Here is a 27699-nt window from a genome sequence, read left to right as displayed (position 1 = left end):
ATTGACGGACATTTTCCCAAGAAATCCACAATTCATCTGAAAATCTTGATTATTCAGCAACCATTTCTAACTGCTTACATTTGGCTTTTGATAAATGGAAAGAAAATGCGCATAAAATTGGATTGAAATTTTGGAAAATCAGACCATAAAACTAACCAAAGTTACAAAACTACGCCCAATTATTGAAGGGAAGAAGAAAAATTTAAGGTGAAAATAAGAGAATAAATATAAATGGTACAATTTTAAGTCGACAATTTCTTCGACACTTTAACAAAACTAGTTTGTCTCTTATTTGATTTTTTAGTCTTTTTCTTTTGAATTTAATCAAAAGGTTTTTCAGCTGCTTCTCGACGCCTTCATTTTTTTCTCCTCGTTTCTTGTAAAAGCGAGAAAATGATGTCGGCTGTGGTGCCTTACAAAAAAATCCTCTAGGGAATATTTGTGTGGAATTCGATTGAAATGCTACGAAAATTCATAAATTAAGCTGAATGCAAACTGTAAAGTGACCGATTAAGAAAACTAAGAAGAAATTTGCAACTTCTGAACTCCTGAGCTTTTTGAACAACTCAACTGAAGAACACAAGAAAAGAACGTCAAGGGCATTTAAAATAGCCAACAACTTTAAATGTGCTCATTTTTCACTCCAATTTGTCGTTTATGCCTGAAAGATCTTATTGTTTTTAGGATTATTTTAGTATTCTGTTCGCTCAACTCCGGTTTGCAAGCAATTTTGCCCTGGCGCTCTTAAGTGCTAATCTTATCGAGTTTAACATTCTAGGTACTCCAAACGTTAATTATGAAAACCCTGACTTTTCGCTTGTATTTTCGTAACTTCATCCGTTTAGAAGATCGGGCGCACTGAACACAAAGACCAACACAATGTCCCGTTTTAGATACGTTTGATTTTTCTCATCTACCCTGTGAAATTTGAAGGAAATTGCCAAATGAAATGACTCGCTTCAAGATAGGAAAACTTGATTTGAATAGAAAGTTAGTTTGGGTCAGAATGATTTAGCATTGAACATTGTGGTTTTGTTCACGTCATATAAACGACGCATGTTTTGACCCCAGCAATGGCCAATTATATAAACAAAGCTTAATAAATCGCTGTTTAATGGCCCATTTGCTCTTCGTATTGCCCTAAGTGGCTTTTCAATACTTTTATTTGCCGTTACGGCCAAGCATGTTGCTCATATTTAAGCAGTTTTGGTGCGTAAAAGAAGTCGGGAAAATACGTTGTTGAGATGCATGTAACGTACGCTACTGGCTGAAGGACATTACAATGGAAAACACTGAACATTTCACATTAATTTTCCTTTTCTTTTCATTTATGCCTTCTACAAACAATTCTCAGCCGCTCTTTATTCTGCTGATTCTATTTCCAACTACGCAGGCCCCTCTATGTGTTGATGCAATTAACTGGTACTTCTATCATGCTGGATGTGTGCGCAAAATGAAGCTTTATCATCGGTTTCAAAACTCTGCCTGGAAGCACCAGAAACAGGGGTGTTGAAATGGAGCCAAGAAAACGTTTGAACACTCACTAAAGGTTACAAACACCAAGGTGTTATTTATAATACGGTCAATCAGTTGACCTGATGTATTACGCAATTAAATCGCCTTCAAGCCTTAAATGTTTCGAGTGTCTGGCCGATAGAAAATAAGACGATTAGTCACAAATGTTCTGATTCCTCGAATGTAATTACTTCGCAATCAGACGTGTCTCACTCATCACAGGGCCCCATATTTATTCTCGAAACCCACATTAACATTCCAAACAACGTGTATAATCCTAAATTAAAACCCTGTGGAAAATGATAGTGCCGGGGTCTAAATAACGTGAACATATCCGTAGAAGAATATTTCTCTAAGCTCAGACACTGGCATTTTCAACGATCCCTTTACTTAATGACATGGTAAATAGTTCGGACGCATTCTGAGAACGGGAGTCTTCGAAGAAAACGGACATTTTCGTGCTTGAACTTGACGTATAATTAGATTTTCCTTTTGTTAAATATGACGGAACATTAAATATTTCGTCCCGTGCACGTTTATTTAGGAAAGCCGGTTTATAGCAAATTAACCAGACCAGACGGTCGCCGTTGAAGGTCCAGAAAAATTGGGAGTTAATACGTTTGATTATACTTACAATATAAATATGTATTTCATCCTCAAGCAAATGTTCAGATCTAGCAGTCCTGGTTTCATAACACTCAGATTTTGATGCAAACTTTTGTTGTTTAGTTTTTGCTCTTCCTTTTCATTATCCCTTATTTAATTGTGTTCGAGACTGCGTTCTTGTAAAATAGAAACACAGTTTTCTTCAGAAATTTTCCGGATTCTCACATGGAAGTTACATAGACAAATCAAGATTTATTGCATTTAGATTTGAACAAAAGCTCCCTGAAATCAAACACTTGCTACCTGCCACCAAAACATAAAAGAAGTGAAATTTTCGTGTCCTTTGGTGCGCCATTAACTACCTAAAATCCGAAACTTTGAAAAGGCACATTCAAATTTAAAGGGTTGAAACGCATTTTAGAAAGACAACGCCACAAAAGGGTTACAAAAGAGGGAACAAAGAAGCCGAATGCACCAGTAATAAATTTCAATTTGACACGGATGCAACAGAAAGTGAAAGTCAGGTAAAATAACCCGAAGATGACAAATCAGGGAACATTTTTAGAACAGAAAGTGCAGTATGAGGAAACATTTACGACCCCAAAACAATCAAAGAGAAAAGGAAAAGAAAGTTTAAAATAACACGAAAATATTGAAACGATGGCCAGATCTAAAGAAAAGTTAACAGAGCGACAAGGAGTTCCAAGCCAGGAAAATTAAGCATGATAAATAAAAAAGAGTTGACTAAATCCAATAAAATACAAACTACTTTGCAACGAAAAACGAGTTTTTCAGTACCTTCAGAGAAATAATTGTTTAGGTTCTTCTATTGAGTACTCATTTAGCTGCACCTAAAATTTACCTCGTTAAAAATAACCCTAATAGATTCGAATCTGAAAAGCACCAGGAAACCGGAAGTAAGGAAAACCATTTCACACAATTTTAAACAAAAGTGCATCGAAGAGAAGCTCGCAGGAAATGGCAAATAAGGAGTTCTTCCAAAAATAAATCAAGAAATCTTCAATTCTCGTAGTAAATTATTCGTTAGTAAAAAATAATAATAATGGAGGATGGTCAGCAAAAAGGAGTTGAATAGAGCAAAATAACTACTTTTCAACGAAAATCTGTAAGAATTGTTTATACTCAGCTTTTCACTTTTTACTTGGTTCCACAAATTTAAAAATCACCACAGTACCAACAGACAATGAAACAAAAATGAAAGCAGCAATTATAAACAAGAGAAAAATGTAAGTGAAAAGATTTAAATAAAAGCAATGGCAATCAGCGATTTGTTATCAAGAAAATATAATAAGGGGGGATAATGAATAGAACTTGCATAGCTTTGCATAGAACCTAACCTTTCTAACGAAAAACTGTTAAGTATTTCCAGCAGATAATTGTTGAGACCCGTTTTCTGAGCTCTTTAATTTTAAGCCCAAAAAGATGAATCAAGAAAGATTTAAGACAATTGGAATCCAAAAAAAATTCGAATGGAAGAGGAGGAATAAAATAGAGTGAAATAGAGCCAATAAATCAGAAACGAATCGGTTTATGCAAACAGTTTTAATAATTTCTCATTTATGACGAAAAAACTGACTATTTCTTGCCATTGATTGAAGGGGAATGGGTGAAAATGCCAGCACATGAATGATGTTGAAAACGCGCCAAGAAAATATAATATTAATTACTCTATTGGAGTTAAACTTAATAGTCCAAATTACTGCCTTTTTGCATAAATTTATTAAAAAAAAATACTTCAGGATTTCATCACTTATTCTAACGATACGTGTTATAAAGACATACATACATAAAGGAAACTTGTGTTTAAAATAAAGATGGCCATTGAAACATGACTTCCAACCACCGGGTCGATCCACATCGTCTAAATCAAAGTATATTTCGTGAATAATTGAGTGTCAAAGAAATCAAACTCGATACCGAAAAAAGCGGGTTTCTAAAAGAAAACACTCAAAATAAACGCCGAACGTAACGACGAAACCATTTCTCTTATTTAATGTTGCTTCTGGCCGGGATTTTTTGTGGAATTTGGGTTATCGAACGAGACGGCTTAGCAAACCTCGAGCCTACAAAAAACGAGGATCGGTTTTGGGCTAAGGGTCCGTGCCCTTGCCGAATCCGAAAGTAATTTCTGTGTTATATTAAGAGCGAAGGGAACATTGTGCGTGCTTCTTCCAGACGATGTCAATCGTGTATATGTTGGGGCTTAAAACATTCAAAATATCGACATCTCTGGATCTCATAATGCCTCAACGAAGCATCTTGCATGAAAAATCTACTAACACTACTAATCTTCGTCTGTAGACTGTCGATTAACTGCCAAAATAATTTCCAGAAATTCATTTGAGATGATGACGAACACTGTGGAATCGAAGACTCCGAGTGAAGCTGCTGTTAATTGGGAAGACTTTTGCTAAGTGAGCCAGAGAAATGCTTTTGTGAATTAGTTTAAATTTTAACTGTGATAAAAATAATCTCCTATTTATTATTCCGTATTTATTTAAGACTGTACTCAATGTTATAGATTTAGGCTTCAAGTACTACCTCAAAGACATTATTGCTCGCAGTTGACTAATTGGAACAATGAAGTTTTTTGTAGCCTTTCATTATTTCCTATAGATCGAAATATGTAATTACGTGAAATTTGTTAAATTCGATGAATTATATTGAGAGTGTGTGATGCATGCAGATTCTAAAAAAGTGTAAATATTGCATTCAATAGCGATTTCGAATAAATTTATTCGAATTTATACGTGCTGGCCAACGATGAATTGTATAAGGCTTTTAGGATAAATATTAATTTATTATTTCCATTATCCGAAAAGAAAAATAACCAGATATGTTTGTAAAAATGTATATAGACCTTAATTAATCACACTAATATTTGCGACAACTGTGATAAAATCTACTAAATATGCTAATTATAATTTTTTAATGTCTTTTCCGTTACACCTGGTGTGTTAAGGCACAAGTTTAATAAACGAATATTCGTTTTTGATCTAAACCCTGAGTTTTATTTTGAAAGTCTTTGGTTCATTAATTTCGGACTACAACTAATTTGTGTAAGTATTCAAGCTTTGATTCCTCAATAAAAATCAAAAACTTACAATTCATGATTGACGTAAAAGAATATGCAAGAGGGACAAGGCTGGGGTACAAGCGCGTGCAAAGGACAGAGAAGTGACACCTTTGAAGGCAGGGCTAGCATTAACAACGAAGAGCTGATTGGCTGGTAACTCAACCTACATCTGTTTGGTCTCTTCTTTTTCTTACGCAGCTATTTATCTTTCACACATATGACCTCTTTGTTTCACACATATGACCTCTGCATTTAGTAGTTCTTTCTTCTAGAATGCCCATACTCAAGCACTTAGAATAATGTCATCACAGACCTAAACATTTCTTGCCAATAAAATAATTTGAAACAATACCCTGGCGGCTTTAGCTACACTTGAGTACTTCAATTATTGTTTAAATACTTCCCATATAAACACAACTGGAAAAGTATGCAACTCGAGTACATTTCTAAACAGCATAATAGAATATATTGCAGCATTCAAAGGAGAATGGCTCTAAAAGCCATTAAGAAAAGCATTGCTTCCGGAACTTTATTAATTCAAAATACTATTTTCATGTAGAGAAAATTCAATTAATTTAAACGACTTACTCTATAGAAAGGAACTAAACTGCCCAACTTTCCTGCGACTAATTAAGTTTAGAAATATTGTGCACTGCAAAGCGCTTCCGGAAGAGAACTTTGCCCTCCCAGGTTGGAGATCTGTATTATGGACATTATAGTTGGGAGAAGAAATAATATTCAAAGTATATGCAGCAAGGATTGCTCAAAATGTATCAACTGTCTATTTCCTTATTTAACGAAGTAAAGCCATTCGAATTTATAAAGCAGTTGATTAATCGATGAAAAAAAATTGTTTTGAAATGCTTGTAATAATTAATGACTTTCTTCTAGAGCCACTTTACACGAAACAACAGAATTTCTCGGAATAATCACAGAGAGAAAATTGATAAATTTTAGACACAAAACGCGGAAAAACGTATCAACTTTTCCATTTGATTCTGAGGACAAAATAGAGGAAAAACACAGAAGATTGGCGAGCTTCAAAGAGAATAATTCTCCAAATTGCAGATGAAGATGAAGTTAAGCCGAAACCTGCAAATTTGGTTCGATTAGAGCCGGTGCTTCTTCAGAGCGGTTTTTGCCTTTTCCAGCCGGCTGGAAAGAAGAACCATTTGAGGCCTACGAATACGAATATCAGGAAGGAAGATTCAGCTGATTTGGGTGATGAATCTCGTTAAATTAGAGTTAGAGTTAGTCGTTCCTTTAGCAACAATTGTTAAACTTAGCAAAGTTTTCACCCGATGTATCATTTCTTCGTCACGTTCTTCTGAAGATTGCCTCTAAAAAACCATTCGAGATTTCTAAATGAGGATATCAGGAATCGAAAGAGCTTCAGTTTAATTGCAGCCTGAAGGCGGTTTCACTTTACTGACTGGTGTTCTGGCGATTAATTTTTGGAACCTGGAAATTAAGCCCGCGATTTTTGGTTCTTGTATCATTCTCGTCTAATGCGTGTTTCTGAAGAATTATTTTCCAGTTCCCAATGAAGGCCTCAGGAGTCTATGGAGGATTTCCCCTTTTACTTTTAGCGCAAATTTGGTTCAATCTGAGTAAAGAAATTTTTCATAATTCATTTGAAAGTCTTTACGCAGTTTTTTGTCTTTGCACTTTGCTCTTCTGAAGCTTGTTTCTAAAGATCCACTTGATACTTCCCAGTCGGGGCATCAATAGTTGAAAGGGAAAGCCTCACTTTAACTGATCGGCTGACTTTGGTTCTATTAATGCTCGTTAATTGGCTCATTCAGAATTAATTTTTGAAATTGGGATTTTTTGGAGCGATTTTTCGTTTTTGCATCATGCTCTTCTAATGCTCGTCTCTAAAGAACCAGTTTAGACTGCCAAATACGGAAGTCAGAAATCGATAGACGAGGTCCTAGTTAAAGTGTGGTGTAAATTTGCTTCGGTTCGAGCTAGTGGTTCCTTGATAACTGATTTTTGAAGTGTCGAAAGTTTTTTCCACGATTCTGGTTTTTGTATCATGCTTCTCTAATGCTCGTCTCAAAAGTAGCATTTAGGGCTGTCAAATGTAGGCCTCATCAGTCGATAGACGAAGCTTCAATTTAGCTGAAGTGAAAATTTCGAGCCAGTGGTTTCTTCGTAGTTAATTTTTGAAGCCTGGAAATTTTTGCGCGATTTGTTCTATTTGTGTTATACTCGTTTAAGTCTCCTATCTAAAGAACCTTGTGAGTCTTCCAAATGCGGGAATAAGGAGTCGACGGAGAAAACTTCTGGTTACTAGACTTCTAAATTTGGTTTGTTTCTAGCGGGTGGTTTTTTCATAATCATTTCTTAAACTTTGAAAAGTTTTTTGGCGGTTTCAACTTTTTTTAAGCAGGCGCGCCTCTGAAACACGATTTGTGGCATAGTGCCAAAACAGTGCCAACTTGCCATCCTCAAGCTGTGTATAGTGTAACGTTTAATCCATGAAACATCAATTACCTAATAGAAATATGTATAGCACATTATTCCGCACAAACCGAATGGAGATGCTTTTCCCCAAACGCGACAAACTAATTAGGTGATTGATTTAGTTTATTGTGTCATTTTGCATCGATGCGTTTTCAATACATCGATAGAGAGAACCACTAATTTCCAATTTATTGTGTAATTTCCATCTGTATGATCTTTGATTTGGATTTGTACGTTTGCATAATCGTTTTTCAGCAGAAAATTTTGGTCAAATTATCAACTCAACATGCATTCAAAATTGGCCGTTTATGGCTATAAGCTCCACTTTTGAGAAAAGTAAACTGGCTCTTTTTAGTTGTTCCTTTGTTAATTAACCGGGCACAACTGAAAGTTTGCCGAAAATTCCAGTTTTCATTACGGACTTTAAAGGCGTCTCAGTGCCTTTCATAATGATTTGTTATGATGAAATATTCCCTGACGTTTGACTGTGAATATTTTCTCACTCAGCGAGCCGATTCGAATAATTTTTCGATCGAATCTCAGCTCCATTCTTGAACAAAATTCACGTTATAAGATGGCAGCATTTAAACACCCTCTCATTATTTATTTCATAACTCAAATTTTGTTCAAGAATAGAGCTTTGATTCGATCAAAAAATATTCCAATTGGATCACCGACTGACAATTTTTTACAGTCAAAGTTAGTCAATTTCTGTGTTTAATGAACTTCATTGAGCGTGGACAAACATAAACAGTAATCTGCTTTTTTTAGAAATAGTAAACGTAATAAATCATGTTCAAGGCACAATTATTTTCCACTTATCTCTCGTTATTCACTATTGAAGCAGGCATGTTTACCCGGTCTAACTAAGCGCGTCCACTTCAGTTGGAAAAATTTCCGATCGTATTTGCTTTGGTACTTTAAAGGGCTCGCCTGAGCATTCACCAACTGGAAATATGTCAACCGATATTCCTCAAGTCCGTATATGGTAGTCGGAGGGTGCAGTCTTGAATTGCTCCATTCTCTCGCTTTAACCATCGTCAATTATTTGACAAAGAAGTGGGACGGAAGATGTGATTATGCGAGGCTTCTTTCAAGTCTAGTTTGCTTTTTGAAAGTTTACACAAAAGGGACGATCGTATGGTCGTGCTATTGAAAACGGTAGTCAGTCGTTCAAAGGGACAATGCTGCTTGGCGACATTGAAATTTAAAACGATCTAGAACTTGGGTAGCTTCCACCGGTGACATTTCTATCGGCTGGGAATCGACTGAATAAAACCCGCAAACAATGCAAAAAAATAATTCCATATAAAATTTTTTGTCTACACACGATTCAGCTGCAGAAAATCATCGGGGAGATTTCATTAAAATGTCTGGTCGTTTTACAACTAACCTCGTTTGCGAATAGATTACTTTGGTCAGTCAATAATCCAGTTTACGGAACCGAATCTAGCTCTAACTGAATTTCCGAGTAAAAGCGAATTTTTCGAGAACCAAAATTGTAGGATCGATGTTTGTGGTGTCGGCGACACGCGGTCTGTTTCCGTTTCCGGTCGAGGAAGAATGACGACGGCTCCGGCCAGACTATGTGGTTTAATCGAGATCTATGGACAGTTTGCACAAGAATGTCGGACGAGGTTTAATTGAAAAGGGTCCACTGATATTTTCACAGATTTGTTTCAATAGGTGTAAGTCCACTCTAAGCAGCTGAAGTGTTTAAACAGAACTTTAGAATTTCACTAGCAAAACCAGCATTACGAACTTCGTTTGCAGAACCACATTGGATTATTCAGAATTTGTTGTCGATGTTTTCATGAAAAGTTGAATATATTTACTAAAGACGATGGAAACATCTGAAAAATTATTCTCCTTTGCAGCGCCACAACATTAATAAAATATTCATAAATTTCCGGAAAATTCAGATTTCCCTTTTCCAACTTTTTAATGGAAAACGTGCCTGCTCTTTCAGCTTCCAATCCATGGAAAATAAAGGTGAAAGCTTTAAAAATTCTATAAGTATAGTTTTTCAAACAGTCGCAGTTTCAGTTCGGTAAAAATTGTCTACCAAAGGCAAAAAGTTTGATAATAAAATGCGTATTCCTTTGCATTAATTTTTAAAATACAGGGTGTCCCGTAAGCTAATGATCAAAAGGGTACTGCGATATTCTTTAGACCAAAAGAAGACGATCTGACCTAACTTTTATTAACAAAAAATGTCTGGCTCTTGTGCTATGGTGGTAAAGGTTCTTCAAAAAAATTATCTTTTTTGAAATATCGGGATAATGGAACGATGTGTTTTAGTGAAACTCGCTGTGAATTTGTTCTTATGTAAGGCTCATATTTTGATGAAAAAATCGAGTTCAGCCGTTTTACACAAGTGATGAACTACAAAAACTACCAGAACTTTTTCGTTGGAAAATGAAATCAACTCATTTTTTTTAGGTTGATGCACTAATCATTTCTTCACAATTTTGTGCTCTTTATAAAATGTTGTAGCATTGATAGTTTTTGCGAAAAAAAATATTTCTGTTTCCTTGTCACTTAACAATGTTAGCCATTAACTGCAAATATCGTGGTACGAGGCATAAAATCATTGTCAGTCAATCTCACCAATTCGTTTCGAATGACCTTTTCTAATGAAGAAGTGACCGACATGGTCAAAGTATTAGGGTTTTGCAAAGACAATTTGCGTGAAAGCGTACGCGTTTACGCGGCGTATATTTGCAGTAAATGTCTAGCCTTGCTAAGTGACTAGAAAACAGACATATTTTTTTACGCAAAAAATATGAATACTACAAGATTTTACAAAGAACACAAAATTGTGAACAAATGATTAGTGCATCAACCTAAAAAATGAGTTGATTTCATCCTCCAACTAAAAAGTTCTGGTAGTTTTTGTACCACGACACTCAAGAATTCACCACTTCACCACACTCAAGTCCAAACCGGCTGAACTCGATTGTTTCATCAAAATATGAGTCTTACATAAGAACAAATTCACAGCGAGTGTCACTAAAATACATGGTACCATTCTCCCGATATTTCAAAAAAGATAATTTTTTTGAAGAACTTTGACCATCAATAGCACAAGAGCCAGACATTTTTTGTTAATAGAAGTTACGTCATATCGTCTTCTTTTGGTCCATTGAATATCGTAGTACCCTTTTGATCATGAGCTTACGGGACATCCTGTATATTGGAGACTAAACCGACATTTATACAATTTTTGTAAATGTGCAAATCTAAATGTTCGTTTTTTGTAGTGTCAATTGTGTTCGACTCTCGAAGGTATTGAAACTGTGCCTCTTTAACGGAAACAGTGGATGGGTTTACCATTTTTTTTCTTAAACTTGTATGTTTTTCTTTGCCTAATTAATACACAATTTTTCGCTTACATTTCGAAGTAAACAGTTTTCCCTGCAGTGTTTTGCAAAAAATAACCTACAATTTACCACGGGAAATGACACGTACAAAAAAGTTATTGATTTTTCAAAAGTTCAGATATTAGGAGGGTAGTGGACGCTACATCCCTCAAAGTCGTTCGGTGATTCTCATTTTTCTTGGCTCTCACACCCTTTCATCCCTAATAGAGAATTGGACGAGTCCCGAAAACGATTAATTTAATTAGAAAAATTATTTGTTTGGTCGCGCGTATTTGAATTTTTGCAACGATCTAATTTGCAAATGAATTGGCGATGAAAAGTTTTACAGCAGAATTACACTTCACTTCACTTAGAGCCTTTCCACATTAATCTGGATCACAATCACTTCTCAAGCGCGTAATATTAGTTATAATTAATATAAATTACAACTTCATGTGCGGAAAATTATCTGGCTCTGAATGTTATGTGAAATAGCCAGCCAGCCAGTCGTAAAGTCGAATCTATGAATTTGCCAGATTGTGTCCCGATGCTATTAAAAACCATACAAAAAGTGGACATTCTAGACAATCTGGATATGATCAAATGGAAATTGCTGGCATACTGTGGAGCTTTTTGCCAGAACCCGATTTACAGCCAGAAGATAAAAGGGTCAATTTGAGGACGAGGATGCTGATAAGCGCGTAACAGAGAGTAATTTTTGCGGATTGTTATTGTGCTTTTATCTGTTTGGCATTTCTTATTGGAAAAAATACTCAAATACACATGAAGCAAAGAACTTCTGCCTGAAAATCCTGTACCCGTAAAGCCTCCCCTCGCAATTGTTAGGCAATTAATACTCTCCTAAACAACGTCTCACTCAATTACAAACCTCTTTCAAACCAGTTTCGTACTTAACATTATAATTTGCTCCACAATGAACCGATTTTCGTTCCAGCTGATGGAAAACTTCTGAATTTCAAGCAAAACAGGTAGTTCTTTCACATATTAGCGGCACAATGGGCGACCGCAAAACCTTTGAATGCAAAACCGTCCTTGCGATATCAAAGACACTATTTCTAGGGATACTTATTCGGGCTTTGTGCAATGTTTTGCTCGAGTTCGCTCGACTGAACATTTGCAAATTGTGTGATTGTTTGCCATAGTCAACATAAAGGACAAAACTTTTTCAGGACCGCACTCCTGTATTTATATTAATACGTTAACTGGATATATTATGGGCTTTTTATGTAAAATGGTCCCCAACAGTTCAGATTTCCATTTACAAAACCAATAGGTTAAGGAACATGGTATATTTCCACTCTGTTTGGTTGCACAAGAAATTGAAAAATGGCCGACAAAGAAAAGGAAAAGAGCAGTAGAACTTTACTTTGCTGTTTAAGATGACAATAAATAAAAAAATGTTCGGAAAAGTCCTAAAAAATAAATGATCAATACGCAGACAAAAAATAAGCGCCACTGGGATGGACCAAAACTGTGAATTTATTGGCTCAGTTTAGATTCTTATTTTCCAAACAATAATGGAAATTTCTTCCCAGATAAAACTTATTTTTTATTTAATGCCGTTCCTATAAAGAACCATACGGCACCCGTAACAAGGTGACTCTACCTGAGTTCTATGCTCGTGACAGATGCAAGAGTTCTTTTGAACTTTCCCCATCTTGAGCTGTTGCTGACATCTTTATTGCAAAAGCGTTTTAAGCTGAAAAGTACGCTAACAAGCCAAATGCAAAATGCATCCTACCTGTGAAATGAATTGCACATAATCAATGCAAATTGGAATCCAGTAGAATAATTTGTTTTGTTCGAATTTAAAGTCAAGCGTAATCGGTGACCTGTATATGAAAAAAATTATTTTCCTGAAAATTTTATCGGGCATTCGCATTGGAAAAGTATTTCCAGCCGTTGATTATACATATTTGTTGATGGTTGGATTATTTTCGGCTATTGTTGTAAAAGCTGCAGCTGAAAACTGATCAGTTAATGTGCAACATTTAATACTCCAGTGGAATATTAATTTTTCATCAACATATATTTAGGCATAATTTATTACTCGTTGGGATTTAAACAAAAATATAGTTATTTCAATTCAAGTAGGAAGAGTCTTAATTTCTGCAATTTCCATTTCGCTAATCCGAAAAATACAGCTGGGCATTTTTCATAGCGGCTTTCCTACCAAACCCCGACACAAGACAGGTAAATCCACTATTAATACCTCCAATACCAACTCGGTTTAGAAATATGTCAGGTATTTAAGCTGCGAATATCGGTGTGTTTAACATGCTAATTAATATAAACTACAGCGGATTAAACTGGAGTTGCGTAAAATTAAGAATTGTTCGTTGCTGCACATTAGCATTCATACTTAAATCAAATGAGAATATACAGATATATTCAATAAATAATTTGTATAATGTTGCTGTATGAACTCCTTTATTATACTTAATTAAGTTGTCTAAGAATTCATGTACATATTTAATACAAGTGAACCAAATCAAAGCAAAAGGAAACCTGAAATGTCTCAAACTGGGAACTGGAACAACAACTTGATTTCAGAATAAAAATAGACAAAAGTCAAAGATGTGAGTGCGAAATGAAGCAGAGAAGAAATAAATAAACTAATAAACGCTTTCAAAAAAGTTCTCTGATGCTAGAGAATCGATTTGTTTCGACGGAAAACGAGCAATACCGAAGACTGGTAGTTGAACAAAAAACAAAGTTGGTGATCGATTTCTGGGGACAATCGGAGAAAATCTGGAAATTGGAACGAATATCAGAAACGACGCAAGCATGGCTCACCATCATTCGGGAAGATAGAAAACCAAGTATATGCAAAGAACCATTTTCAGAAAAAAAACGAAGCCATAGCAATTTAGGAAAGTAATAGGTTGATGGGAATTAGGGATCAGTTAATGTCTAAGAGACACATTGAAGCTGATACGAAAGTTGTGATTGAGAATATGTGCTAGTTTGTTTTCCATTATTTCGATTTCTCGATATCTCTTTCCATTATCGTAATAAATAATTTCAGTTCGATAGTTGAGTTGTTGTTTTAATTTCAATCCACGTTAAACCGATTTTTAATTTCACGCCACTCGTCGCGACAAAAACGCCGAAGAGGATTTTCTATGCTTAATTTCGAAAACGGGACGCTAGTTAACTGTAGGCATGAACGAGACATTAAAAATTAATTTTCCCATAAAAACTCATCCGATCGGTTTTCTTATGGCGGATAAATTCGATATCGACGAGCATGACGTTCGGTTATCGTCGAAGCGCAAAGTTATGAAAGGCACTGCAAAGTCACCTCCTCGATGAATCACACTGACGTATCTGATACCATTCATTTTTCTTTATCGCTGTATTTAGCAAATGTAACGAATAATGGGTTGGAACCAATTTCTTACGTCGCGGAAAAAAACTGGTCTTGAATAATAACAATCCGTTGCAGAGTCCTATGAGGACGTGCTCGAAATACGCCCTTCTATTCTGCAATAAATATTACGGTGAAAGACAATGGCTTATTATAACATTCGCTTGATTTTTTGCCCAGAAAAAAGCATCCCAAGCTGGGACACTGCCAATTTATAGATATGTTTCTTTTTAATACTACGTAACTCGATTCCAACAATCGTGAATTCAACAAATAAAACGTCCAGTTTTTTATATAGTATTGAGCATATCTTTCGTGTGATTATTCAAAAGGTTTCATGAATTTATCTTCTGGGTAGTTACAACTTTGCAACAACTCGAAAATGCTTTCATTCTTACGCGCAAACCTCGTAATTTCCACTATGCCTAAGTAGACCCGCAAAGGACCAGTTCAGTTACATTTCTTTAAGCATCTGCTTATCTGCTTAAAGTTATCGAAATTCGTTAATTTTAAAAAGTCTGAACGTTTCATTCTTCATTAAGAAGAACTAGGAAATTTTTCTGATTAAATATCAATTTTACGTGGGCGAATGCAGCAACTAAGAACAACGCAAATAGAACGACAGACTAAGAAAAAGTGAACTGGAAACAGCAAAAAAAAGATGGAAATCAACAATGAATAGACGAATTTGAGATAAATGGCCTATCACGTTCTATCAAGCAATGTACGACGTTATTGAAAGAAATAATCGAACAGAAAAAAATACAGATAAATATGAAAACTCAAAGGATGAAAATTATATTAAGCTTAACAAAACGTATCGATAGAGAAACAAAATGCAAAACCGCATTGCAAAGGTCAAAACCCAAGAAATTGAGTCAAGCAAGATGTAGAGAACAGGAGAAGGTGCTTAGCTTTGATGGATCTGCCGCAAATTTTATAAATTTTATTTTTATTTGATCTATTTTTTCCTTCTTTCTGACGCTACTTTGAACGCAAAAACACTCTAAAGTTCTGTTTTCACCTTGACGATAGGAAAATAATTGTGTTTATTTTGTGCGGGGGATTTTACTTATTTATTATTTATATTTTATTACTATTTTACCGTTATTCTATAGTAATTATTACGCCATTTGCGAAAAAAAGCATGTATTTCTGCAATCAATTTGTATTCAGTGTAAAAAATTTGTAAAAAAATTGAATGCTTAAATGAAGAAAGGCTGAATCTGCAAATGTTTCTGGTTTCCATAAAGCATAATGATCAAAATATCTCAAACAACGACTAGCAAGGAAAACTGAAGGTTTTCACATTGTATGCTCAAATCTGGAAATGTTCATATGATTGTGGTCTCGGTTCAGGTTCGAATTTATTCGAATGCAACCAAATGTTATCAATGGAAAAATAAATTGTGAGTAATAAAATAATTTACCCTAATAATCGTCCGCCTTTAGCCAATATGGGATAATGATTCAAATCTTATACGCAACGCTGCAATTAAGATTTCGCTATCAATGATGTGCGATTCTCTAGACAATGGAACCAGATTCCATTGAATTCGCCCAAATATCATTATTTTGCCAAATAACGAGCTTTTCACATAATGGACTTCCTTCCATTGGTTAGCTGGGCAAAGCACTCCCACATTCATTGAAGATCGAAATATTTTACGACCATTCAGCCAAGTTCTTTTAATTATTTCACAAAGATTTGAGATAATTTTACCCATGTTTTATTCACACTTTTTCGCTGCCTTCCCATGGCTAAAATCGGCCATTCTGCCTCTGCGACGCCCGAGATTTAAAGAGAATCTAGAAGATACTTGACCCATTTTCATTTATTCTACAGCAAATCCGCGAATTTGTTTGCAGCTGAGTTTTTAATTAAGCGGTTATGATTAGTTGGGAGTCTTTTGTTTCCTATTGTCGCTGAATGATGATTATGCTGAAATGTGTGTCTTTTTGTCTAGTGAAAATCGGCATTTTGTTTTATCCGTGCATTCTGCGAACAGCACGATTTGCCATAAAAAGATGGTTTGTGTTGGTTTTGCTGCATGAAAAGAGTTAAAGGTTTTCATGGTAGATCAAATTAAGCATTGAATATTGCTGATTTAGTCTGGGTAGGACCCGACAGTGAACTCACAATAATCAGCACATGGGCAATGTATGCAAATTACCATTAAATGACGTGTAATTGAGCTAAACATGAGAAAAACTACTGAAAGATACCAGAACAAAAAATAACGGGAGAACAGAAGCAGCAAAAACGACTGGTTTTGATATTTTGCAGTCGGGAACCGGGGTCGTGGCTCCGCTCTAGCGAAAAAGCGACAGCAAAACCAAGTCCAAGACTCTCTGTGCAAGAGCAAGATGAAAAACCTGCTTAAGTTTAAACCAAGTCTTAAGTCAAAGAAAGCCCTCATTTTGAAATTTTGTGCTTGTCCCATTGCCGGTAGCAATCGGTAATAATAAACCCAATAACCACACTATCGTTAGTTGAAAGAACAAACTGAATATGCGTTACAAATCTGCAAAAACTCATAGGAAGATTAGACACAAATTAGAACTGCGAATGGCCGCTAATACGAAACTCATGCAGGATAATATTGCAAAATGCAACCGTAAATTAGTTCGCTTAAGCAATAGCGGCGAAATATTGCAAATGTCACGCCCTTCTCGTTATTAACACGTTCATATCAGTAATGAAGTGCTCCATATACAATGAAAGCGGATCCCATTAGGAAAATCTCCATTTCGTCGAATGGTCAGACAATGTTAAACTGCATCCTGAGCTTTGTTTAGATTAGGAAAGTGTGAATCGTCCTCCTGGCTTTTAAGTGCCATAAATGGATTTAGCGGTCCTGGGACGGAATATTGCAATAATATGGCTTCTAGTTGATACCGTGGATTAATTCCAAAGTTTCCCTAGTTCTACTGGATGAATTTTCTCAGAAGTACCAAAGTTAAATTAAAGAGTCTTTATTTTCATTTATTTGATAGATTTTCACATTTACATACAAACTATTCAGTGTAATGGAATAAGTATTGTATTGTGGATAAATAAATATTAAGTAATATATAATAAAGTGATTTAAAGCGTCTTCTACTGAGAAAATTAGACAGTAGCTGTTGCATCGCTGAACACTTTATGGTTTGGTCCATCACCACTGAGGACGGCTGTTACAACTGTAGACGAAACATTTTCAGAATGTATATGTTTGATAGTCTGCATTTTGTTTGCAGAGTTGATTTCGTGTCGCTCTGGTATTTCTTTGTGTTGTCTTATTGTGCCGTTATTTGTTTTTGGGATGCATAAAAATCCCCTTATTTGTTTGAGAATGGTTCCCGATAGCAGTTCTTCGTCTGTCGCACTAATGTGTTCGTTTCTTTTTTAATTTTTCAAGAGATTTAAGGGTTTTTGTTGCCTGATCATTTTTATAAATTCGTTCTAATCTTGTCCCAGTCCTTGTCCATTTCGCTTACTGATGATTTTTCTATATGCGCCTTTAGTCGATCTTTGCACAGTTGTTGTGTGGATCCATTCCATAGAGCCTCTATACTAATTCGTGTTCTGTTTGTTCTTGCTCTGTTTGTAATGATGAAATCGATCATGAATTTTTAGAAAATACCGATTGGCCGTTATGTAATTTGACTCATTAGTGCCACTCTATTTAAATAATAAAGATATCAACTGTCGACTCCCAGCTCGGTCGCAATGACTTGACAAAGCTTGCGAAGCACAAAATTAACTAACTGAATAAATGAACTTTATGTACAAACAGTAAATCATAGCGTGCACGCCGAATTAAGGCCTAATTTCCGAGAGACTTTTAAGGTAATTGGTAGCAAGTTCTGCTGTTTTAGTTTATTAAAGTATCAAGGGCCATGCGACTTTTCGGGTCAGCATACTTTATTATTAATGTTAACTTTTTACAGCTTAGGAAAGGTTTATGTTGAAAACAATCCCGCTAAGCTCTAGGCTTCCAAATGGATTTTTTCCAGCTTAACTAAACTTTAATTTCGTCGAATTTCATTTGTACAAGTCACTAGACAAATTGGCTATTAATTCGGAAATAGCTTCCCGCTAGGTCGGAGGCGTGTCAGTGCTGTTAAGCAGCCTGAAATACCTAAACAAAAATAAATTCTCGTAATTACCAGAAAACGAGTCTTCACCCCGAAACGTTTTGTTGCCTTTATATTGGTGGGCGACTGGACGTCTGTCCAGTAATACCGTTCTGAGATTAGAACCGGATTAAGATTGACAAATTTCAGACCTTCAAGGTGGGTGGCTAAAGCCCACTAATACCAGATACAATATGGTCCAGAAAGGGTTCACGATTTATCGGTTCCTGGTACTGAAACCTTCCGCCTTTCGCTGTTACAAAAGTTCATATTTCAAAAACACAAAGCTCGAATATTTTGGTCGAGTAAATTTTCTGAAATGCATTAAAATCACCGGGCGTGATAATAACCATCTTCCTGTTCTAAATCGTTCTCACACTTTTTGCTTGGAACGGGGAATATGAAACGAGGAAATAATTGCTCGTCTTTTGCACTTACAACTTTTATCTTTGCAATGCGAGTTTTTAATCCTCTTCTAACTTCATTATGCGACAGTAAAAGAAAAAGGTACAGCTGGAGTGTATTTGTTTCACTTCACGTGAGTTATTCTGCTCACCCTCAATGCGTGTTGTTGCATTTGAATCATTTGATGTTAAAGTTTGAATGGGGATTTTATCAGCTCAAACACTTTTCAAGCAAAATTTGATCTTAAATGTTTTGTAGTCGATTTAAAAATTAGAAACTGGGTTGGCATGGACACGATTTCAGAATTTCTGCGACTCATTTTGCATTTATTCCTTGTTCAATATTACAGAAGAGAATAATTCGTGTTCATTCGTTCAAGGAAAATATCAAAAGCTATTCGCACGCATTATTCCCCATCTCGTTTTCATTCCGTCGTTCCCGAAAATAATTTAGAATTATGGGCGAACGTTTGGTAATTGAAACGACATAAATCTTTGTTAGGGCCAAGTGCCGGGGACATCTGGCCAACAGTTATAACTTGAGAATTTCATGGGATACAAAATTTGCGCTCAAGTAGGAAACTCCCTCGTTATGTTGGACAGTTAAATTAGGCAGTTTTCGCATTGATGTTCATAAGAACCCAAATATCCTGATCAGAATTGCACAAATGTAATTTCCCATTTGCTCCTGAGTGTCACATATTAATCAATTTTCTCGACTATAATGGAAAAAAATTCATTCTGTTCAGTCTTAAGCGCGATTAGAAGGCATAATTTCTAAACCATTCGAAAGAAGCAACGAATTTTAAACAATGGTAAACCTTGGAAGTAGCAGGACTTCTCCATTATCCATATAACAGAACGAATTCCACTGGGAATTAAGCATGAGAAAAGCTAAGAACTCGAGATACATTGACTTTAATTTATTGTTCACAAAAGCCATTTGCAAAACTTGGCTTGAAGTCATGGTTGGTGGAAATAAAAAATTCTGCAACATACACACCCGAATATGCACATCCCGAAACATCACAATTGACCTAAAAAAATGTTGGTCTTAAAAAATCTTTTAACTCAAGATGTTTTGAAAAAGATGTTTGTGTCTCTTCCCAGTCGCACACAAGCATGAAAATGATCTCTAAGTCATAAAAAAATTACTGAGGAAACTCGAAAATAAGCGTTCATTCATCTCATGTAATACACGAATCCTGGCGATTAAAATTAGGGATCTTCCTTGCCTAATTAGAATTTGCATGGTGGAAAGCTGAATTTTCTCCGTCGTAAAGATCAGCCCTCATAAATGATCCCCAAAATTTTTGAGCTTGCATTATTTAGAACCAGATATGAGCAAAGTTATAAAGAGAAGCATGCAATTTTCATAGAACTTGAAAAGCAGCGGATTTGATCCAAGTTGCAAAAGAAGCTAGCAGTTGTTCTCAGCTCGAAAAATGGTCTATGGAGATAATTTTAAAGTCAAAGTAACAGGAATTGTATTAAATATAATTAACTCTATTATACAAAGTTACTCCAACATTATTTGACCCAAAAGAAGAAATAATTCAAAAAAATATGTTTTTTTGAAAAAAACGAGAGCACGATTCTATGGATTTTACATGTGTGATTAGTTGTTAATTTATTTTTCTGTAAGACTCATATTTTGCTGAAGCAACCGAGTTCATCCGCATTGGATTTGTGGTGAATTCTTGGCACAAAAACTACCAGAACTTTTTGTCGTCGCTGGAACTTCGTCAACTGAATGTTTTTTCGTTGATTCACCAAGTCTTTGTTGACATTATTCCACTCTTTGTTAAAATTTGTGCACTCATAATGTAAAAATATTTGTTTTCTTCAGACTAGAAGTGGCGCAATCGAGTCCCAGATCTGACGCCTCTGAACTTTTTCTTAGGGGTCATTTGAAAACCATTGCTTGCAAAACCGCACCTAAGAGTGAATCACAAAAATGCAGATGAATGCGATTCAAGGATTTTGGAGAAACTCTAGCTAGTAAAGTGAGACATTAGAAAAAGTGACTTGCTGTGCCTTAAATCCATCAGATCCTGGCAAATTAAGTCGTCCATATAAATGGCTCAAGGTTGCAAGGAAATATTAAAATATTTTGCTAAGCATAGGGGACAGAGTGCGCAAATATTCTCAAAAACCGCTATACCTCTAAACGAAATGAAAATTAAGGCCATAAAATCCACAAACCTGCACATGCGAGCAGCATAAATGCTATCATTTAAACTACAACCCTGGTTGCCATCTACTTCTACAAAATAAACTGCTGTCCGGATCCAGACCGTTGAAATCCCCTAAAATCCCGTTGTATACCCAAAAAATTCAACGTCAGTTAGCGGCTTAAACTTGGAAGAACAGACGAAAGTCTGACAATAATCGTGGTCTGGACCACTCACAGCCTGGACAGCAAAAAAACTGGAATAGTCGGACAGCGGATCCTGACCGCTGAAATTCCCTAGCACGAATCATTTGGCAGCAGAAATAATGATGAAATTTCGAAAAATAGCACAAATCCTAAATTATTAGGCGAGGATCACTTGCAACCTCTTAAGGCGCTATCCGCTAGACCATCACAAAGAAATAACCAACATTTACATACCTTTTGGCAAGTTAGTCTGGATTCTCGAGTATTATTAGCTTTCGAAACCGCAAAAATGGAACTCTACTCTACTATAATTAAAGTCGTGTTCGCAGCAGAACACTCCTATTTTGCATATGTATTGAAACTATGTACTGAAAAAGTCTACTGTAGAGAACCTGATGATTTGGCTAATCCCTACTAAGAATTTCCGAGAACTGTTTAATTTATGATGCAATTCATAGCAGAAAAACATCAAGAGTTGATAAAACAAATACCTTGCACGAGAATGAAAACTGTAGTTCACAGATGAAAGACTTTGATTGTACCTACATTTAGGCTGTAAAAGTTCATATGAAACCAGAGTTAACTAATCTTCATTTTACAAATAAAAATTTGAAAACCCGATCCAGAACCCAGAAAATCCCTCGTTGTTCCTCGTCGAAGAAATATTAAATGCAGCAATATAAGAAAATACAAGTTAACAATATGGGACTAAAAGATCTACATGGCAACCAGGAGCAAAGTAATGCGAAACTTACCGAAAGCTGCTTCGTGCCACCTGGAAAGAAACAAAAAAAGTGGTCAGTACGGAAGGAAATAGTACGGAAGGAAAGCCATTGTTATAAGAAATCAGAAAAGCAATAAATAGAAAATGTTTCAACTTCAGTTGCTTTTCTGAAAACTTAACTCAGTTCCAGCTAACAGATTTTATCTTATAAAGCTTACCAGTTTTCTGCAAGCTGGCGCCCGATGTTCCCTTATTTCTCAAAACAACTTTTTGAAAAACTGCTCTGAGATTTCAGATTTTTTATTGCTCAGTACGTTGCAGCAATTGCTTGTATGGCAATGTTTTCAAAGACCAGTTTCAGGTTCCAACTTCCAACTAGTTTGTGTGAGTTGCGTAAAAAACCAGTTTCTCGGTAAAGCATAAACAAATTCGATGAAAGGGCGGAATAGCCCGTTTTAAAATTAAATGCTGGCTATGCAATAACTGGTTTTATTAGATTTTTATGAAATATCGATCTATTTAATTGACGACATGAATGCGCACTAAATGGCGGACTCACATTCTATTGGATAATTGATTTAACAGGATTTTGCTTAAGTTTTTTGCCGGATTTTCGTCAGAATTTTAACTTTTGATGATGGGTGTTTGTCACGTTTACTTAAATGGTAGATCCTGATTCTCTTATTTTAAGATTTATTCTCTTCTCCTTCCTTCTACCATTGCATAAATACATTAAACATTTTCCATTTGGGCCGCGAATAGTTCAGTCTGTTTCTTCTAAACCATGTGAATAACTATATAGTTTGCTTAGGGAAATATGATTGAAATTGATGATAAAATTCCTAAGGTGAACAGCTTATCCTCATAAGTTGTGAGCATATTTTTCAAAGTAGAATCACGTTATTTATTGTAGCGTGTTTATGAAATATAACGTTGAATCGACTAAAACACCCCCCCAATTCGGATTTCACAATGCAGTTTTGACCGCGATCATTAACATTATTACAAGTGGGGTGTTCTTATAATAGCGGGTAGGTTGATACGAACCATTGAGCCTCATAAAAGAGGGGAAATTTTGATTTCTGGTCCGATAACATTGTCAAAATTCCAGTTTGTTACGCCATATGGGGTTAGATGCTGGTAGCTGTTGAATATACGGACAACGAGGGCGAGTCTAAGAAACAACTCAGTATGATTTTGCTCGGAAAAATTATCCCATTTTCAAACGCCACAAAGAACTTTTGCAGAGAATACCAGGAGAAAGCGCTCCACAATCGATTTAAGTCAATTTCACGAACCCTTTCGGTCGGCACTCATGTTCGAAAATCATTCAGGTGGATTCGATCAGAAATAATCGCCACTTAGCTGCAACAAAAGAATGGATCCCGGCGTACTTTTCGTCCGACTAAGTCTTTTACGGAAACCAATTACTTATCATTTCTTAAGCCGATTCCATTTCTAATTCGGCCCGAGGAAAGTATCTGCCCTTTCTGTTGGCTCGTTGAATTTTTTATAAAGCGATTTACTTTCAGGGAGCCAATTCAAAAATTAAACCTCTCCAATACTGAGCTTTTGATTTTTACTTGTTTCGGGGGAAATTTGCCAAATTTTACAGGCATTGGGTGAAACACTTGGCGTATGTCTTGTAATCAAGGTTTTTCTCCATGTTTAATACCAGTGCTGTAAGTTTTTGTTGCAAAATCATGCTTTCTTGGAGGATTAGAAAAAACAATTTTTCACAGGGTCGGTTCCAAATTTCAAATCTAAAATTAACTAAACCATCGACTTTGAGCCGTGAGTTTTAGGGGCATTTTAACTCAAATTATACCGAGTCACCCTAAATGGTCCTGACGTCATCTGGTATGAGACTTTGTGACGTTGGCTCGACATGCCGTTTAAAAACTCATTAGTTTGGATTACTCACGCAAGCCCATTATTTCTTTCAGAATTTGTACAGTCAAGTTTCTTCTGTGATTAGATCCACCTTTCATGTACAGTTTATTCAATCGAAGGTGTCGCCGTACTGGCGAAAATACTACGAAAATTTGTCGATTTAATGAGGTCGGGATGAAAAACGAGACGGAAAACCTGAAATGTTGGGATAATCTTTGTACCTAAATGTTCAAATTTCGCTTTCTGGGTTAAAACTGCTCAAATTTCCCCACTCATGTTGTTCTAACTGACTCGAATTTTCAATCCCTATCCAACAATTTTTAACTTCATTCGATATCAAACGAATTTTAACTTCGAAAAAAGTACCGTCATATTTGAACCGATTTTGCAACTTAAAAAAACACGCAAATCTAAAACTTCTTGAAATCAAGACTTTTAGAGACAACTGCCAAGATTTCCTTATCGACGGTGCACTTTCCAAAAAGGTCATTTAGTTCTCGCTGGAATGATGTCAAAATGAGCGATCTTGCTCTTTTTGTTTCCGAGAAATGAGCAAAAGTGGGACGAAAAACATAAAATGTTGACATGTTTTGCACCTAAATGTTTGATATTCAAAGTTCGCTTTCTGGGTCAAAACTGGTATAATGATGAGTTTTATTATTCAAGTTTCATCCCCAATTTATGAGTCTCAATGTGATCTATTCTTACATCAGAAGTTCACCACAATAGAGGTCAATATTTTGATGATTGAATTGAACATAAATTGAGAAAATCGAATCAGAATTCTCTAAAATCAAACTAACCGAAACGATTGTGGCGACCACTACAGCTTCGACTCTATTATAAGTAAATGTGCGGCCATTGTTTCAGTCAAGATCCAATTCAGCGATCAGCGATAGCAACCACAATTTACGCGCCACTTAAGATAATTCACGAGGTGGCATTGCCGTCGTTTTGGACTTAATTGTCAACGACAGATCCGATACAGTCTCACTATATTTCACTATAATGGCGTTTCTAAAGGATGTGTGACACTAATTGTTGTAAACACCGATGCAGAAGTCGCCTACTGTTACTGCATAGCTACAGCCTTTTAGTGGAGGTTGCTAATTAAATAGCTGATAAGCTGAGTGAGGGTGCATGAGTGCCTGAGAAGGGTGACAGAATTGAAATTAATATTGTTATTAATATATGCACGTGGATGTGGTTTCTCTTGTCAAGGATTTTATTAAATTTCCATCAGGAAAATGAGCTCAGCTAGTCAGTCAGCTACGCTCGCAAATGTTTGCAAATTGATGCAAAATTTAGACCTTAAAATAGAACTGTAATTAACTAACTATGGGATCATGGCGGTCTTACAGCATTACATCGAAATTGACTCGTTTTGTAACGAAAAAACCTCGTTTTATTTTCCCTCAAGCTGCAAGCAAACAGAACGGGACGCGGCATAAGCGCTAAACCGGGATTAAATTGATGTTTTCCATGTTACAAAACTACCGTTTTGGAAAATTGTACATAAAATTCGTATTTAATTATAAGTCCTATTAAGAGCGGCAAAATAAGATTTGCTCCCAGCTGTAGAAGTTTTAAGTATCTGTTGTTTATAACTGTTTGAAAATCTTAGTCTTCTTTATCAAGAGAATTTCGATTTAAAAAATTCGAAAATAATACAAAAATTTTAGTTGATATCTTTTAAGATCAACGCTTTAAATATGTTACATGTATATTCTAATTTAAACCAGCTTAGCGCAATAATAAAACCATTATCCATTAAGAAGGTTAATCTAAAAAATTTTGTAACGACGCCACATAAAATGAGGACATCTTAATGGCATCAATTTAAAGGTTGCTCAAAAATGCAATTTAACGCATTTGCGTCGGCTGCGATCTTTCACTTGAAACAATTTAATGTGAATTCACAGAGACATTAATAAAATTTAAATACATTTATGAGAATATGAACTAATGGCACCCGAAAAACAGCTTTAAAAAAGTCGTTTGCAGTACGAAAAAGCCAGAAACAAACAGAAAACAGTTTTCCGAAAGCATTTTGATATTTTTAGTATAATGGACAGTTTTAATGCTGGTGACTAATTATAGTTCACGATCCAGCCAAAAATCCGAAAAACCGGTCTTAAAGCATTTTTATATTGTGCAAAATGACGAAAATGAAGTTCAACCCAAAATGTGGAAACAAAGTGAGAGTTTCACAATCATTATTCAGTAAAATGTGTCTGTAAATTTATCGTAAAATCTCAATTTTATATTAAAACCTGACATGAGTAAGTTTTGCATAGATTTATAGCACCTGATTTCCTTCTATTTGCACGGTAATTTTTAAAAATCACAAAGTTTCTATTGGATGAAATTAGTGTTGAAGCTCTAAGAACGTAAACTCTATTTTGTACCCCATCTTTCACACGGACTTTCGATTTTTTTACGTAGTTGACGTAAACGTAGTTTTTTACGTAATAATTTGACTCAAATTGTAACTAATACATTTAATTTCAATAGTTTATCATCATTCTTATTCCTTATAATTTTTGAAAAGTTTAACTTCTTCAGTAAATTTATTCCGTACATGAGCACACTTTAACATCTCATTAAATGATCCACACTTCCACAACTCATCGACGAATCAATCTTCTTTGCTTCCCGCTTAACGATACCAATTTTCTTGTCCGCATTAAGTCGGAACCCGGCAATGAAAGAAACCGTGCATACGCATTTTTGCAAGTTTCCCACATATGCAATACTTTGTTATTAAATACACCGCATTATTTTCGTATCAGGTTTTGCGGTGTTTTTAAGAACTTTGGGAAATGCTGCCTCTATTGTTGTTTGCATTATTTTTTTCAAAAGTTCCGTCATGCCATATGTTGACAGTACAAAAGACCACATATTTAAGCGAAAATTTCATAAAAGCAAATTATATGCTAACATTCTTGACTCATCCGACGAATTGACGACATTGACGAATCCGTTAGGTTTTGTTTCATAAGAAATAGTAAGTCTTAAGTAAATTTTAGTAAGTCTTTTAATTAATTGAGATTTGCCAATTCTAATTGTGTTACTCTGAGCTGAGTTGAATGTTCAAAAATACTTATCGGATTTTGTTTAAATTTACTGGCTTTCCACATCAAATCTTTGCAAGAAAATCATATAATGTTACAAGAGCAGAAGTGAACAGTTTAAAGAGGTTCCCAATAGTTTCGACTAATCAACAAATTTTCTCAATGGTCTCCTGCACCAGAAGCAAAACATGCTCAACCGCATTTCCCAGATTTCTTTCAATTAGTTCCAAATCAATCAACTTCTGAGCAAAGAGAATCGTAGAACTACGAGTTTTGATTCAAATCTCCACCAGTTGTGCATGAACGGTTTATATATATAAATAATCTTTATTTCCTACAGAAAAAGGCTATCGACCCAATCGGTCTTTCTGCCCTTGTTTAGTATATATGTGCCTTAGCCTAGCTTATTCTAAAATTAATTCCTATTCCTAYCGTTCGTATAAATTAATCAGCTATACAAAGAAAATAAAAAAAAAGTAAAAACTCCTGGCTTACAAAACAAACAGATATTAGTCCTTAGTTCAGTTACGTTTGTAGGTGTGCAAAGGGGATTCAGTATGGTCCAGTTGTGGGGGTTGTTTGTCCATTTTGTCTGTAAGTGTATTAGTCTTTCCGAAATTTTTGTCATGTTTGTGCGTTCGTATAGTAGTTGGTTGGAAGGGTTG

General features: G+C 35.5%; 1 protein-coding gene across 2 annotated transcripts in view; it reads left to right on the top strand.

The window, feature by feature from the left end:
* The window catches only part of LOC109541396 (toll-like receptor 6), a 51705-nt gene that overhangs the window by 11006 nt on the left and 13000 nt on the right, over window positions 1-27699 (top strand). Inside the window, exon 2 of one of the 2 annotated variants that reach the window (XM_019910258.2) lies at window positions 4475-5143. The exons of the other annotated variant lie outside the window; for it this stretch is intronic. The gene's annotated coding sequence lies outside the window, so the exon portion shown is untranslated. Of the gene's footprint in view, window positions 1-4474; window positions 5144-27699 lie in introns of those variants that run through there. 2 annotated transcript variants of the gene reach the window in all.

The sequence above is a fragment of the Dendroctonus ponderosae genome, unplaced genomic scaffold (genome assembly GCF_020466585.1).
Source record: "Dendroctonus ponderosae isolate FM_Combo_2020 unplaced genomic scaffold, Dpon_F_20191213v2 Dpon_F_20191213_1, whole genome shotgun sequence".
Taxonomy (NCBI): domain Eukaryota; kingdom Metazoa; phylum Arthropoda; class Insecta; order Coleoptera; family Curculionidae; genus Dendroctonus; species Dendroctonus ponderosae.
Note: the sequence above shows the minus strand (reverse complement) of the source record. Positions and strands in the feature narration are given on the sequence as shown.